We start from the raw sequence: 16,733 nt of genomic DNA on the forward strand, positions 1-16,733 counted from the left end.
TACAATTGGCTAGTAGTTGTTCTGAATCAGAGGACAAAAATTCTATCACTGATGTTTTTCGACTCAGACATAAATTGGATTTAAGTGACAGAGAATGACCAACTCCATGTCCAGTGCTCTATCCATTGTACCACCTTGCTGCTATGAAATCTGCCTTCCCCATGGCTATATATATATATATATATATAAAATGTTCTAGAGCGGTTTTTTCATATAATTTATATATATGCAGAGAGAGAGAGCTTGGATTTCTTCAGGTTATTTCACTTACATATAAATTTTAAAGATACTCATTTAGATATAAATTCTTCCTGATGTTTGATTATCTTACACTCTTTATACTATTTCAATTCACTTCATTGAATTATCTACTAGGCACTCAGGTCATATTTGGTGCTGTTTTTGTTGAGTCATTTCAGTCATGTCCAACATTTTGTGAGGTTTTCTTGAAAAAGTTACTGTAGTGGTTTGCCATTTCCTTCTTCATCTCATTTTGTAGATGAGGAAACCAAGGCAAATGAGGTTAAGTGACTTGCCCAGGGGCACAAAGTTAGTGTCTGAGGATAGTTGTGAACTCAGGAAGAGGCAAAGTGGCATGGTCTTATTTAAAGAATTCTGAAATTAGATTCAGAAGACCTGGGTTTGAATCCTGAATCTGCCACCTATGTGACCTCAAACAAAACACTTAACTTCTCTGGGCCTTAAATAAAAAAATATATTTATGAACTGCCTTCTATGGGCAAGACATTGTTAGATATTGGAAATTTAATGTTTGTTTTTAAGTACCCAATTCTTGCCCTCAACGAGAAAGAATTGTGTGATTTTTAAAAAAATTCTAAATTTTGCTGTCACAAAAAGTGGAGTGGTGGGCTTATTTTAAGTAAGAGAAGATTCAGAAGTAGCATCTGAGCCTGAATGTAGGAAAGGGAGCTGGAAGGAGAAAAACAAAGATAAAACACCTTCCAGGGATAGGAGCCAGTAATGACCTGTTCAAATCCACCAAAACATTCAATGGCATGGCCACTTCAGGGAAGAGCCCAGTTCATGTGGGCTGTAGAATACTCAAAGAAGAGTAATATAAAAAAAGATTGAAAAGTAAATGTGAGCTGAATGATGGAGAGAATCTATATTTCATCTCAAAGGGGGGAAAAAACCCATAACTTGGCATCCATTGATCTTTCTAAGTTCTCTTCCACTTTCTTTTGGTAACTGTATAAAGAATAGATTGAAGAGGGGGGCAGCCAGGGGGCTCAGGGGATTGACAGCCAAGCCTAGAGATGAGAGGTTCAAATCTGGCCTCAGTTACTTCTGGCTGTATGATCCTGGGCAAGTCCCTTAACCCCCACTGCCTAGCCCTTACTGCTCTTCTCTCTTAGAATCAGATAGAAGGCAGGAGTTTTAAAAAATAGACTGGAGAGGGGAGAAACCAGAGGCAGAGAAGCCACTTGGGAGACAATTATAATAGTCCAGGAAAGAAGTGATAGAGGGGCATCACTTCAGTCAAAGCAGTAGAGAGAACATCACGGTGAAACATATTGAGAGAGTAGAATCTACAAGACTTAACTGACTGGATTGAGATGGGGGAGAGAAGAGTTGAATGATGCTGAGATTTCTACCCAAGGAGACTGGGAGGGTGGTGGAGCCACTCACAAAAAGAACGAGGTCAAGAGGAGGGAGAAGTTTAAAGAAGCCAAGTTCAGTTTGGAGCAAGATGAGTTTGAGGAGCTAGAAAGACATGGATGAAGAGATATCTGGCAGATAGTTGGGGGTGTGAGGCTGAAGGCAGGGGAGAGATGAGTATTATTAGTATAATTAGAGATTATAGATTTGGGAGTCATCTGAATAACTGAATGCAGAGGAGTAGCCTCAGTTTCCTCTTTAAGGGGGTAAACTAAATCTTTATGGTCCCTTCCAATACTAACACTTGTCATCTAAGTGTAAGTTCTACACTCCAGGTACTTTAAGCATATATTCTAGTTGGAGAAATACACACCAGAAACAAAGAAAAAAGACAAAGGAGCTCATAATCAGAGGGGAGGTCCTCTGCTTCTATCTCCAGGAAAGATGGGAAATGGTTTCATATCTGGATCTGGTCACTGAGTCTTCTCTTAACCTTCTTTTCTCAAGGTTGAATGGAGAGAGAGAGAGGGAGGGGGGAGTGGGAGAGACAGAGACAGAGACAGAGAGAGACAGAGAGAGAGACAGAAAGAGAGACAGAGACAGACAGAGACAGACAGAGAGAGAGAGACAGAAAGAGAGAGAGAGAGAGAGAGAGAGAGAGAGAGAGAGAGAGAGAGAGAGAGAGAGAGAGAGAGAGAGAGAGAGAGAGAGAGAGAGAGAGAAAGGGAAAGAGAGAGGGAGGGAGGGAAAGGAAGAGGGAGGACTCTAACCTAGAAGTCAAGAATTCTGGGTTCCAATACCAACTCTGCAAAAAATGATCTAACACCTGGGCTACAACGTTCCTAAATGGACCCAAATTAAGGCCCAAATGTAATTTGGTGGTGGGGTAGCACAATAGATAGAGTACCTGGCTGGAGTCAGGAGGATCTGGGCTCAGATTTGATATCAGACACTACTTCCCAGCTGTGTGACCCTACGTAAGTCATTTAACCCCGGTTGCTTAGATCTTCCTGCTCTTCTGCCTTAGAATCAATTGATTCTAAGACTGAAAGTAAGGGTTGTTTTTTTGTTTGTTTGTTTTTAAGAAAAGTAATTGGGACAATATTTTAAATAAACAGAAATACAGTAGAACATAGATAACATTTGGTTTTCTTAAATCAATATGCAGCCCAGAGGGATTCTTATCTATGGTTTAGTGGCCCTCTTTTCTCTCTGAATTTTAAATCTCTGAGGACTTTTTTGAGGCTAAAAATTATTGTTGTCATATGAGTCCTCAAGAGTAAGGGCAGATGAAGGCTAAGAGAACAGAGAAAAAAGGGGTAGGAGGAAGAGAATTTTGTAGCAAACTGTTTAAGTTAGGGACCATGTCTTATCCATAGGATTATAGATTTTGAGTTGAATCAAAAGACTGAAACAATAAAAGAAAATATTAAATGTCTGATAAGAAAAACAACTGACCCAGAAAACAGACTGAAGAAAAAGAATTTGAGAATCATTGGCCTACCTGAAAGCCAAGAGCAAAAAGAGTCTAAACATCCTATTTCAAGAAATTATAAAGGAAAACTGCTCAGATACCTTAGAACCAGAGGTGAAAGTAGAAATTCAGGAAGTCTACCAGGTACCTCATCAAAGAAACCTTTAAAGGAAAACTCCCAGAAATATTGTGGTTAAAATCCAGAACTCTGAGGTCAAGAAGAAAATACTGCGAACAGCCCCCAAAATAAGATTTCCAAGTATCATGATGCTACATTCCTGATCACACAAGATTTAACAGTTACCACTCCAAAGAAATAGAGGACTTAGAATATAATTTTCTTGAAGGCAAAGGATCTAGGACTGTAACCAAGAATAATCTGCTCAATAAAACTGAGTAAAACTCCATGGGGGGGGGGATTAGATATATAGTGAAATAGAGGGCTTCTGAGCATTCCTGATGAAAATACCAAAGTTAAATAAAAAATTTTACTTTCATTCACAGGTCTCAAGAGAAACATAAAAAGGTATATATGAGAGAAATCATAAAGAACCAAAAAAAGGGTTCTGTTTACATTATTATGTATATAACAGTGAGGGACCTCAATTTGCCCCTCTCAATTTATCTCTAAATAAGTAAAACCATAAAATAAACAAGAAATAAGTTAAGGAGATGAATAAAATTTTAGAAAAATTAGTTCTAACAGATCTCTGAAGAATATTGGATGGGAATAGAAAGGAATATTCCTATTTCTTGGGGAGGACTAATAGCTCTGGTATGAGGGCTTGCTGAACCCTTTTTAGGGATGCTTATTCATTTTTGGTGTCCACCTGTCATTGAACTCTCATGTGTGACTCAATTAAGCTATAGTATATATGGTGAGCATACCCCAGTATGCCCCAAGTTGAAGGTAACTAACAGACCTCAAAACTGTCAGGGTGTTAGGGAGATGTCTACCCCAAGTATGTGAAGACATACCCTGGGAGAATGGATGGATGAGAACAATTTGTTCCAAAGACTATGAAGGCAATGGAAGCAAGTGCTATGAAGCACTTAAAGCTTGGCCAGACATTGAAGAGGCCCAGGCCATCCACTGCATCCTGGGCTATCATCAAGTGTCCTGACTTTTGGACTTCCGGTTAAGATGGCGGCTTAGAGAAAGCCAAAGCTCAGATCTCCGGAAAACCCTTCCCGACCAATCTCAAACGATAAGCTCCTAAGGCGCCGAAATTCAAAACGATCAACAGCACAGACCCTGGGAACCCTCCTCCTGGACCTGGACCCGGTTCAAAAGGTACGGCTCCCCTTAAAAGCCAGAACCGGAGATCACTCGGACCTCAGGGGTAGGAGCGCAGAGTCCAAGGCTCCCGGAAGCCGCAGCCCGGCTGGGCTCAGAGAGCAGAACCCTCAGGGCCTTCTACAGTCCTGGTGAAAGTTACTGCCTGGGGCTTCCGCTGCAGAGAGCTGGTCGAAACAACAGCAACCCTCAGGGCGGGCAAGACAGCCTCACGGGCTGGATCCTGCTATCCAAGTCTCAGTGAAAGTCCTTGCCCGGAGCTTGGGAAAGCAGCAGCCCATCCCCCCGTAGGCCGACGAAACAGCCTCACGGCCAGCGATTCTGAAGGCAACTTCCGGAAAGCGAGCCGGGGGGAGAGTGTGGCCTCGTGGTCCAACCCTTCCATTCCAGTTCCAGTGAGGCATATTCAGTTTAACCCAGGGAAAGCTCATAGAACTATCTGCCCAGGACTGCCTCTGAACACCAGAAAGAGACAAGAAAAACTAATCCTCCACATTCAGAAATGGCAAACTCCACAGAACCACAGAAGCCCCAAAATACCAAGAAAAATAAGAAGAAAGGGGCGACTTTGGACACATTCTATGGAGCCAAAATACAAAATACAGAGCAGACAGAAGATAATATAAAAGAAAATGCTCCAAAACCTTCCAAAGGAAATGGAAACTCTCCACAAACCTATGAAGAATTTGAATCAGAAATGACCAAAAAGATGGAAGCCTTCTGGGAGGAAAAGTTGGAAATAATGCAAAAGAAATTCACGCATCTACAAAACCAGTTTGACCAAACTGTAAAAGAAAACCAGGCTTTAAAGGCCAGAATCAGGCAGCTGGAAGACAACGAGCGTGTAAAAGAGCAAGAATCAATAAAGCAAAGCCAAAATACCAAGAAATTAGATGAGAACATAAAATATCTCACCGACAAGGTGATAGATCTGGAAAATAGGGGGAGAAGGGATAATTTAAGAATAATTGGACTCCCAGATAAGCCAGAAATAAACACCAAACTGGACATGGTGATACAAGATATAATCAAAGAAAATTGCCCAGAGATTCTAGAACAAGGGGGCAATACAGCCACTGACAGAGCTCACAGAACACCTTCTACACTAAACCCCCAAAAGACAACTCCCAGGAATGTAATTGCCAAATTCCAAAGCTATCAAACAAAAGAAAAAATCCTACAGGAAGCCAGAAAAAGACAATTTAGATATAAAGGAATGCCAATCAGGGTCACCCAAGACCTTGCAAGTTCTACTCTGAATGATCGTAAGGCATGGAACATGATCTTCAGAAAGGCAAGAGAGCTGGGTCTCCAACCAAGAATCAGCTACCCAGCAAAATTGACTATATACTTCCAAGGGAAAGTATGGGCATTCAACAAAATAGAAGACTTCCAACTTTTTGCAAAGAAAAGACCAGAGCTCTGTGGAAAGTTTGATACCGAAAATCAAAGAGCAAGGAATACCTGAAAAGGTAAATATTAAGGAAAGGGGAAAATGTTATCTTCTTCTTTTACTCAAACTCTCTTCTATAAGGACTACATTTATATCAACCTATGTATACTAACATGTGGGGAAAATGCAATGTATAAATAGGGGGTAAAGAAAGACCAAATAGAATAATCATTCTCACACAAAGATTCACATGGGAAGGGGAGGGGAAGAAAACTCCTATAAGAAGGAGAGGAAGAGAGGGGGGGGGGGTTACTTAAACCTCAATCTCAGGGAAATCAGCTCTGAGAGGGAAAAACATCCAGATCCATTGGGATCTTGAATTCTATCTTACCCAACAAGGGTAAGGAGAAGGGAAAACCAAGGGGGGGAGGGGGAGAGGGAGAACAAAAAGGGAGGGAAAGAGAGGGGGGAGGGGGAGGGAACAAAAAGGGAGGGACTAAAAAGGGAAACATCAAGGGAGGGGACAAGGGGGACTGTTTCAAAGTAAATCACTGGACTAAAAGGTAGAGCCGAAGAAGAAAAGGTTAGAATTAGGGAAGGCAATCAAAATGCCAGGGAGTCCACAAATGACAATCATAACTTTGAACGTGAATGGGATGAACTCACCCATAAAACGTAGACGAATAGCAGAATGGATTAGAATCCAAAACCCTACCATATGTTGTCTTCAGGAAACACACATGAGGCGGGTTGACACCCACAAGGTCAGAATTAAAGGATGGAGTAAGACCTTCTGGGCTTCAACTGATAGAAAGAAGGCAGGAGTGGTAATCATGATATCTGATAAAGCCAATGCAAAAATAGACCTGATCAAAAGGGATAGGGAAGGTAATTATATTTTGTTAAAAGGGACTATAGACAATGAGGAAATATCATTAATCAATATGTATGCACCAAATAATATAGCACCCAAATTTCTAATGGAGAAACTAGGAGAATTGAAGGAAGAAATAGACAATAAAACCATACTAGTGGGAGACTTAAACCAACCATTATCAAATTTAGATAAATCAAATCAAAAAATAAATAAGAAAGAGGTAAAAGAAGTGAATGAAATCTTAGAAAAATTAGAATTAATAGACATATGGAGAAAAATAAATAGGGATAAAAAGGAATACACCTTCTTCTCAGCACCACATGGCACATTCACAAAAATTGACCATACATTAGGTCACAGAAACATAGCACACAAATGCAGAAAAGCAGAAATAATGAATGCAGCCTTCTCAGATCACAAGGCAATAAAAATAATGATTAGTAATGGTACATGGAAAACCAAATCTAAAACCAATTGGAAATTAAACAATATGATACTCCAAAACAGTTTAGTTAAAGAAGAAATCATAGAAACAATTAATAATTTCATCGAGGAAAATGACAATGGCGAAACATCCTTTCAAACCTTTTGGGATGCAGCCAAAGCGGTAATCAGAGGTAAATTCATATCCCTGAATGCTTATATTAACAAACAAGGGAGAGCAGAGATCAATCAATTGGAAATGCAAATGAAAAAACTGGAAAGCGATCAAATTAAAAAACCCCAGCAGAAAACCAAATTAGAAATCCTAAAAATTAAGGGAGAAATTAATAAAATCGAAAGTGATAGAACTATTGATTTAATAAATGAGACAAGAAGCTGGTACTTTGAAAAAACAAACAAAATAGACAAGGTACTGGTCAATCTAGTTAAAAAAAGGAAGGAAGAAAAGCAAATTCACAGCATTAAAGATGAAAAGGGGGACAGCACCTCCAATGAGGAGGAAATTAAGGCAATCATTAGAAATTACTTTGCCCAATTATATGGCAATAAATACACCAATTTAGGAGAAATGGATGAATATATACAAAAATACAAACTGCCTAGACTAACAGAAGAGGAAATAGAATTCCTAAATAATCCCATATCAGAAATTGAAATTCAACAAGCCATCAAAGAACTTCCTAAGAAAAAGTCCCCAGGGCCTGATGGATTCACCTGTGAATTCTATCAAACATTCAGAGAACAGTTAATCCCAATACTATACAAACTATTTGACGTAATAAGCAAAGAGGGAGTTCTACCAAACTCCTTTTACTACACAAACATGGTACTGATTCCAAAACCAGGCAGGTCAAAAACAGAGAAAGAAAACTATAGGCCAATCTCCCTAATGAATATAGATGCAAAAATCTTAAATAGGATACTAGCAAAAAGACTCCAGCAAGTGATCAGAAGGATCATTCACCATGATCAAGTAGGATTCATACCAGGGATGCAGGGCTGGTTCAACATTAGGAAAACCATCCACATAATTGACCACATCAACAAGCAAACTAGCAAGAATCACATGATTATTTCAATAGATGCAGAAAAAGCCTTTGATAAAATACAACACCCATTCCTATTAAAAACACTAGAAAGCATAGGAATAGAAGGGTCATTCCTAAAAATAATAAACAGTATATATCTAAAACCAACAGCTAATATCATCTGCAATGGGGATAAACTAGATGCATTCCCAATAAGATCAGGAGTGAAACAAGGATGCCCATTATCACCTCTACTATTTGACATTGTACTAGAAACACTAGCAGTAGCAATTAGAGAAGATAAAGGAATTGAAGGCATCAAAATAGGCAAGGAGGAGACCAAGTTATCACTCTTTGCGGATGACATGATGGTCTACTTAAAGAATCCTAGAGATTCAACCAAAAAGCTAATTGAAATAATCAACAACTTTAGCAAAGTTGCAGGATACAAAATAAACCCACATAAATCATCAGCTTTTCTATATATCTCCAACACAGCTCAGCAGCAAGAACTAGAAAGAGAAATCCCATTCAAAATCACCTTAGACAAAATAAAATACCTAGGAATCTACCTCCCAAGACAAACACAGGAACTATATGAACACAACTACAAAACACTCGCCACACAACTAAAACTAGACTTGAACAAATGGAAAAACATTAACTGCTCATGGATAGGACGAGCCAATATAATAAAAATGACCATCCTACCCAAACTTATTTATCTATTTAGTGCCATACCCATTGAACTACCAAAATACTTCTTCACTGATTTAGAAAAAACCATAACAAAGTTCATTTGGAAGAACAAAAGATCAAGGATATCCAGGGAAATAATGAAAAAAAAACACATATGATGGGGGCCTTGCAGTCCCTGACCTAAAACTATATTACAAAGCAGCAGTCATCAAAACAATTTGGTACTGGCTAAGAAACAGAAAGGAAGATCAGTGGAATAGACTGGGGGAAAACGACCTCAGCAAGACAGTATACGATAAACCCAAAGATCCCAGCTTTTGGGACAAAAATCCACTATTCGATAAAAACTGCTGGGAAAATTGGAAGACAGTGTGGGAGAGACTAGGAATAGATCAACACCTCACACCCTACACCAAGATAAATTCAAAATGGGTGAGTGACTTAAACATAAAGAAGGAAACCATAAGTAAATTGGGTAAACACAGAATAGTATACATGTCAGACCTTTGGGAGGGGAAAGGCTTTAAAACCAAGCAAGATATAGAAAGAATCACAAAATGTAAAATAAATAATTTTGACTACATCAAACTAAAAAGCTTTTGTACAAACAAAACCAATATAACTAAAATCAGAAGGGAAACAACAAATTGGGAAAAAATCTTCATAGAAACCTCTGACAAAGGTTTAATTACTCATATTTATAAAGAGCTAAATCAATTGTACACAAAATCAAGCCATTCTCCAATTGATAAATGGGCAAGGGAAATGGATAGGCAGTTCTCAGATAAAGAAATCAAAACTATTAACAAGCACATGAAGAAGTGTTCTACATCTCTTATAATCAGAGAGATGCAAATCAAAACAACTCTTAGGTATCACCTCACACCTGGCAGATTGGTTAACATAACAGCAAAGGAAAGTAATGAATGCTGGAGGGGATGTGGCAAAATAGGGACATTAATTCATTGCTGGTGGAGCTGTGAACTGATCCAACCATTCTGGAGGGCAATTTGGAACTATGCCCAAAGGGTGCTAAAAGAATATCTACCCTTTGACCCAGCCATAGCACTGCTGGGTCTGTACCCCAAAGAGATAATGGACACAAAGACTTGTACAAAAATATTCATAGCTGCGCTCTTTGTGGTGGCCCAAAACTGGAAAATGAGGGGATGCCCATCAATTGGGGAATGGCTGAACAAACTGTGGTATATGTTGGTGATGGAGTACTATTGTGCTCAAAGGAATAATAAAGTGGAGAAGTTCCATGGAGACTGGAACAACCTCCAGGAAGTGATGCAGAGCGAGAGGAGCAGAACTAGGAGAACATTGTACACAGAGACTAATACACTGTGGTATCATCGAACGTAATGGACTTCTCCATTAGTGGTGGTGTAATGTCCCTGAACAACTTGCAGGGACCCAGGAGAAAAAAAACACCATTCATAAGCAAAGGATAAACTATGGGAGTGGAAACACCGAGAAAAAGCAACTGCCTGAATACAGAGGTTGAGGGGACATGACAGAGGATAGACTCTAAATGAACACTCTAATGCAAATACTATCAACAAAGCAATGGGTTCAAATCAAGAAAACATCTAATGCCCAGTGGACTTACGCGTCGGCTATGGGGGGTGGGGGGGGGAGGAAAAGAAAATGATCTATGTCTTTAACGAATAATGCTTGGAAATGACCAAATAAAATATATTAAAAAAAAAAAAGTGTCCTGACTTTTTTTCTTGCCACTAGACTTGGATAAATCTGGAAGAGAGAATAAGGCTAACAATTTTGTGCAACCCTGCCTTGCCTAAATCCAATTCACCAGCAAGACAAGGGGTCATCCCATATGTCATTGGTCCTCTGAAAATGGATGAACACCTATTTCTCACCTGTGTATAGCACCTTCACAAAAACTAACCATATATTACTGCATAAAGATCTCATAAATAAATACATAAAGCATAAATATTAAAATACACCATTTTATGACCATAATGCAATAAAATTTATTTCCAATAAAAGGCTTTTGAAGCATAGGTTAAAAATTAGTAGGAAACTAAACAATCCTAAAGATTTGGTGAATCAAAGAGAAAATCATAGAAACAATCAATAATTTCATTGAAGATAATGACAATGTGGAGACAAAATTTTGGGGAAAGAGTCAGAGCAGAATTTTGGGGAGATTTTACCTTAATCAATAAAAGACAGAAATAACAGAGCAACAAATTGGGTGTGTAACTAAAAAACTTAGAAAACCAATAAATTTTAAATTCCCAATTAAATGTTAAAATATAAATCCTGAAATGCAAATAATAAAATATAAATAATAAAATGTTAAATATAATAATAAAGCTGGGAACTGAACTTTTTGGGGTTGAAATAGATAAACCATTGGTCATTTTCAGAGAAGACCAAATTACCAGTATCAAAAATGAAAAAGATGAACTCATAACCAATAAAGGAGAAATAAAGCAATTAGAAGTTATTTTGCCCAGGTATATGTCAATAAAACTGATGATCTTAATGGAATGGATGAATATTTACAAAAATATAAATTGCCTAAATGAATAGAACAGGAAATAGAATACTCAAATAAACCAATCTTAGAAAAATAAATCAAACAAACCATAAACTAACTCACTAACAAAAAAAAAACCTAGAACTAGATAGATTTACAAGCAAATTCTACCAAATGTAAAAAGAACAATCAATTCCAATGTTATATAAAATTTTGAAAAAATAGGTAAAGAAGGAATCCTAGCAAATTTCTTCTGACTCAAATATGGCCTTAATACCTAAGCAAAGGGCAGTCAAAACAAAAAGAAAGGGGACAGCTGGGTGGCTCAGTGGATTGAGAGTCAGGCCTGGAGACCGGAGGTCCTAGGTTCCAATCTGGTCTCAGACACTTCCCATCTGTGTGACCCTGGGCAAGTTACTTAACCCCCATTGCCTAGCCCTTACCACTCTTCTGCCTTGGAGCCAATACCCAGTATTGACTCCAAGATGGAAGGTAAGGGTTTAAAAAAAAAAAGAAAACTATAGACCAATTTCCCTAATGAATGTTGATGGAAAACTTTTAAAATAAAATACTATCAAGGAGATATCATGAAGATCATTTACTGTGGCTATATTTATACCAGGAATGTAGGGCTGGTTCAATATTAGGAAAACTATAAGTAAAATTGACCATATGAATAATGAAAACAACAAAAATCATATTATTATTTCAAAACATTTAGGAAAAAACCTTTGACAAAATACGATAGCCATTCTTATTTTTTAATTTAGAATGTGTGGAAATAAATGGAAATTTCATTAAAATTATAAATAGTATCTATCTAAAACAAAGAATGAGTATTATCTGTAAGAGAAATATTAACTTTTCTAATAAGATCAGGATGGAGCAAGGATGTCCATTATTACCATTACTGTCCAATATTGTTCTAGAAATGCTATTTATGGCAATGACAAGAAAAAGATATTGAAGGATTATACATAGGAAATAAGGAAACAAAAACTATGACTCTTTGCAGATGACATACCGGTTTACTTAGAGAATGCTAGAAAGTCAACTAAAAAACTTGATTGAAATAATTAACAACTACAGCAAAATTGCAAAATATAAAATAAAACCACACAAATCATCAGCATTTCTATATATGATGAATAAAACCTAGCAGGAAGAGATAGAAAGAAAAAGTCCATTTAAAATAACTACAGACAATATAAAATCTTGGGAGTCTACTTGCTAAGACATACAGGAACTATCTTACAAAACGCTCCACACAAAGACATCTAAATAAGTGGAAAAATATTAATGTTCATCAATCAGTAGGCCAAGACAATATGATAAAATGGCAATACTACCTAAATTAATTTACCTATTCATTTTCATGCCAATAATATTACAAAATAATCACTTTATGAAAGTAGAAAAAATCATAATAAAATTCATCTGGAGGAACTTTAAAAGGTCAGGAATATCAGACAAATCAATGAAAAAAATAGGAAGAAAAAAAGACTAAACAATACCTGTGTTATAAAGTTGTAATTGCCAAAATAATTTGGTTCCATGTAAGAAATAGAGTAGAACAGATCAGGTAAATAAAGAAGCAAATGAACACAGTAACCTAATGTTTGATAAACCTAATGGTACTAACTATTGAGGCAAGCTTTCACTATTTGACAAAAACTGTTGGGAACTGTGGGAAAAAAGTCTAGCAGAAACTAGGCATAGACTAATATTTCATGCCATATACTAAGAGAAGCTCAAAATGGGTACATGATTTAGACATAAAAAGAGATATCATAAATAAATTAGGAGAGCATGGAAGAAATTACCTTCAAACCTATGAATAGGGAAAGAGTTCATGATCAAATAAAGATGATGGGGGTCACAGGAAGTAAAATGAATAATTTTGACTGTGTAAATTTTAAAAGTTTTGCACAAACAAAACAATATAGCTAAAGTTAGAAGAACAACAGGAAATTGCAGAGGGTGGGGAGAAATCTTTGAATCAAGTTTCTGTAAAGGTCACATTGCTAAAATATATAGGGAACTGATTCAGATTTACAAGAATAAAAGCCAATCCCAACTGAGAAAAAGTCAAAGGATATGAGTAGGCAATTTTCAGAGGAAGAAATCCAAGCTTTCAATAGTCATGTAGGAAAAATGCTTTAAATCACAAATAATTAGAGAAATATAAATTAAAACAAAAATTTAAAGCCCATTAGACTGTCTAGGATGATGGTAACAATAAAAAAAGAAAATTACAAATTCTCAAGGGGATGTGGAAAAATAGCTACAATAATTTACTCTTGCTAGAGTTGTCGATTACTATAACCATTCCAGAAAACAACTTGAAAGTAGGCCACAAAAGTTATTAAATTCTACATGCCTTTTGACCCATTGATAACGCAACTCGGTCTATACCCTAAAGAGATCAAAGAAAGAGAAAAATGACCCACATACAGAAAAATATTTATAGCAGATCTTTTGTGGTAGCAAAGAATTAGAAACCCAGGAATGACTCAACAAGTTATGATATATGAATGTGATGGAATACTATTGTACTATAAGAAATGATGAGAGGATGGTTTTAGAAAAATCTGGGAAGATTTGCATAGCTGATACAAAGTGAAGTGAGTAGAACCAGAATAATTTATACAGTTCCTACAATATTGTAAATTATTGTAACCAACTTTGAAAGATAGTAACATCAATCAACACAATTACCAATTATAATTCCAAAGGATTCATCAGAAATATATTACAGATTGAACCATATTTCTTTCCTTCCTTTTTCTTTCTTTCCATTCTTTAAAATATACCTACACTGGACATTTGTATTACATGTCTATACATTTTTGTAATAGCTTAATTTTTCTTGCCTTCTCAGTGGGAAGGGGAAGAAGGAAGGTTATCATATCCCCATTGAACCATGTGATCAAGCAAATATTTTTCTTCTGTTTCTGCTCCCACCGTTCTTTCTCTAGATGTGGATAGTGTTCTTGCTCATAATTCCCTCAGAATTGCCCTGGATCATTGCATTGCTGCTAGTAGAGAAGTCCATTATGTTCCATTGTGCCGCAATGTATCAGTCTCTGTAAGCAATTTTCTCCTGATTCTGCTCCTTTCACTCTGCATCAGTTCCTGGAAGTTGTTCCAGTTCAAATGGAATTCCTCCAGTTCATTATTGCTTTTAGCACAATAGTATTCCATCACAAAATTTTCCAAACTTTTTGACTCTTCTCCCATCATTTCTATTCTCTTTGCCACTACCAGAGCCAAGCCTTCTTTCCAAAGGTTTTCTCTGCTCATATTTTCCTAGATCAGTTTATCTGAACTTCTCATTTGCCTCTATCACATTCTACCTTGCACAGGGTATCCCAAAAGTCTTAGGGCAGTTTTTTTCCTTTTCTAACCCTTACCTTTTCTCTTAAAATCGATAGCTTCCAAGGCAGAAGAGTTGGTAAAGTCAAGGCAATTGGGGTTAAGTGACTTGCCCAGGGTCACACAGCTAGGAAGTGTCTGAGATCACATTTGAAGCCAGGTCCTCCAGATTTCAGGTCTAGGGCTCTAGCCATTATACTTCTTAGTTGCTTGCCCAATCATCCCAGTTTTAAGTTCTATTAACTACAGAAGAATATGGCTACAAGCTTACAAAAACACATCGTTAGAGAGTTTAATCATTTACATTTCTTTTTCACTTATTTAGTTTTGTGAATTTTGAACAATGAAATTTTACACTTAATAAGATGAGGCGATCTGTTTTTATGCATTGCATGTGAACAGTTTTTGGATGACATTTTCTTAGACCCATGAAGGATATTTCTTTCTAGGCCATCTCAAGTCATCAATTTATCTCTCCATTAGACATTTTTCTTGTGGAGTCGTGTTAAAACTGACGTTTATACATCAAAACCTGTCTTTGATGTATCTTAAAGCTAGGAATACAAATACAATCTTTCAGTCACTGAGCAGTAGCTGAGGAAAATTTTTACGAAATTCCAAAGTCTGTTAGAGCAATTTATAGCACGAGATACTGGTTATGGTCATTTTTAATAAGCAACACATCAATAATTTAAAAATTAAATACTCTTTCTTTTTTTGTAAGTTTGGAGCATTTACATTTCTGAAGTTATTAAGAAGACTTTGGGGACACCCTGCGTTTCATTGTTTAGTGTTCCTGTTGTATTTCCCTTATGTCCATTAGATTCGATGGTCGAAGACTCGTTTTTGTATGTTTTTGTTTTTGTTTTGTGTTGTTTTGTTTTTCGTCTTCGTAAACTCCGCAGCACTTCACAGAGCACCGGCACGCAACAGATAGTTCATAAATTCATGTCAAATGTGTGTGGATTACAAGGAAGCTGGACTCTTTTCTAGGATGTAAACGATAGCGCTATCTTCTTCATAGCAGAGACTCGAGAGTTCCCGGAAACTGACGGACTCGAGAGGACAGGGAGGGATAAGGGGTCCTGGCGGCTGTGCCTTCTCCCCCGAGGCTCCCCACAGCGAGAGCAGGCGGGGTCGGGGTGGGAGCCAAGAGAGAGGGAACCCTAGAGGCACCTCTGTTCAGTGTCACAGCCTCTTTATCTAGTTAGCAGAGACGTGTTAAAAAGCCAGGTCTCCCTCCTTCCCCACTCCCAGCACCCCCGGCCAGCAACACTTTGGTGTGACCGCAAGACACTCACAGTTACTGCCAAAGAAGCCCCCGCTGAGCTCAGACCCCAGCCCCGCAGGAGGATTCAGATCCTCCCCTCCCGGAGGACTTGGAGAGGGATTTGGGGGACACTGAGGACCTCGGAGACACTGCGCATTGGGGCTTGAAGACTCAGACTTACTTTCAGATGGGAAGGTCCGAATTATTACAACTCCTGGAGCCAGGAGCTCACACAGTGTGACTGGAGACAGGGTCTGTGGAACCTTCCCCGGCTGCCGGTAACCTCCAGTGCTTCTCTTGGGCCAAGTCCCGAGGCCTCTTAGAATCTTAGACTCATAGAATGTGGAATCATAGAATAATAGAATATCAGAGCTGGGACGGTCCTTGGAGTTAGAGGCCAAACAGCCTGATCCTCCTCCCTCATCCCCTTGACCTCAATCAGTCAGTCAGTCAGTTTCTGCTGGAACACAGCCAGGGACAGGTATTCAATCCTCTCCCCAAGCAACTTGGCCCATTGTTGACCAGCACTAGAATGTAGGAAGGTCTTTGTGATAGTGGGCCAAAAGCTGCCTTTAGGTTTGTCCGATGGGGCTACACAGAATAACTCTCTGATAGATTCTTCCTCTTTCTGTCTGCCAGTGGGGCAGGAGTCCAGGCCCCAGGTCAGGGGCCATTAAAAAAAAGACAGTATCCCAAGTGTCTGTGGGCAGCTCTCATCCTGTCTCCACTCTCATCCTTCCC

At 38.1% G+C, this 16,733-nt stretch overlaps 1 protein-coding gene across 3 annotated transcripts in view; it reads right to left on the minus strand.

The window, feature by feature from the left end:
- Positions 1-16,327, minus strand: part of FAM13B (family with sequence similarity 13 member B) — a 225,297-nt gene extending 208,970 nt beyond the window's left edge. Inside the window, exon 1 of one of the 3 annotated variants that reach the window (XM_056811332.1) lies at positions 16,174-16,327. The gene's annotated coding sequence lies outside the window, so the exon portion shown is untranslated. The remainder of the gene's footprint in view (positions 1-16,173) is intronic. The other 2 variants (XM_056811334.1, XM_056811335.1) reach the window with 2 other exon arrangements.
- Between the last annotated feature and the right edge of the window lie 406 nt (positions 16,328-16,733).

Source organism: Monodelphis domestica, chromosome 1 (assembly GCF_027887165.1).
Source record: "Monodelphis domestica isolate mMonDom1 chromosome 1, mMonDom1.pri, whole genome shotgun sequence".
NCBI classification, from domain to species: Eukaryota; Metazoa; Chordata; class Mammalia; order Didelphimorphia; family Didelphidae; genus Monodelphis; species Monodelphis domestica.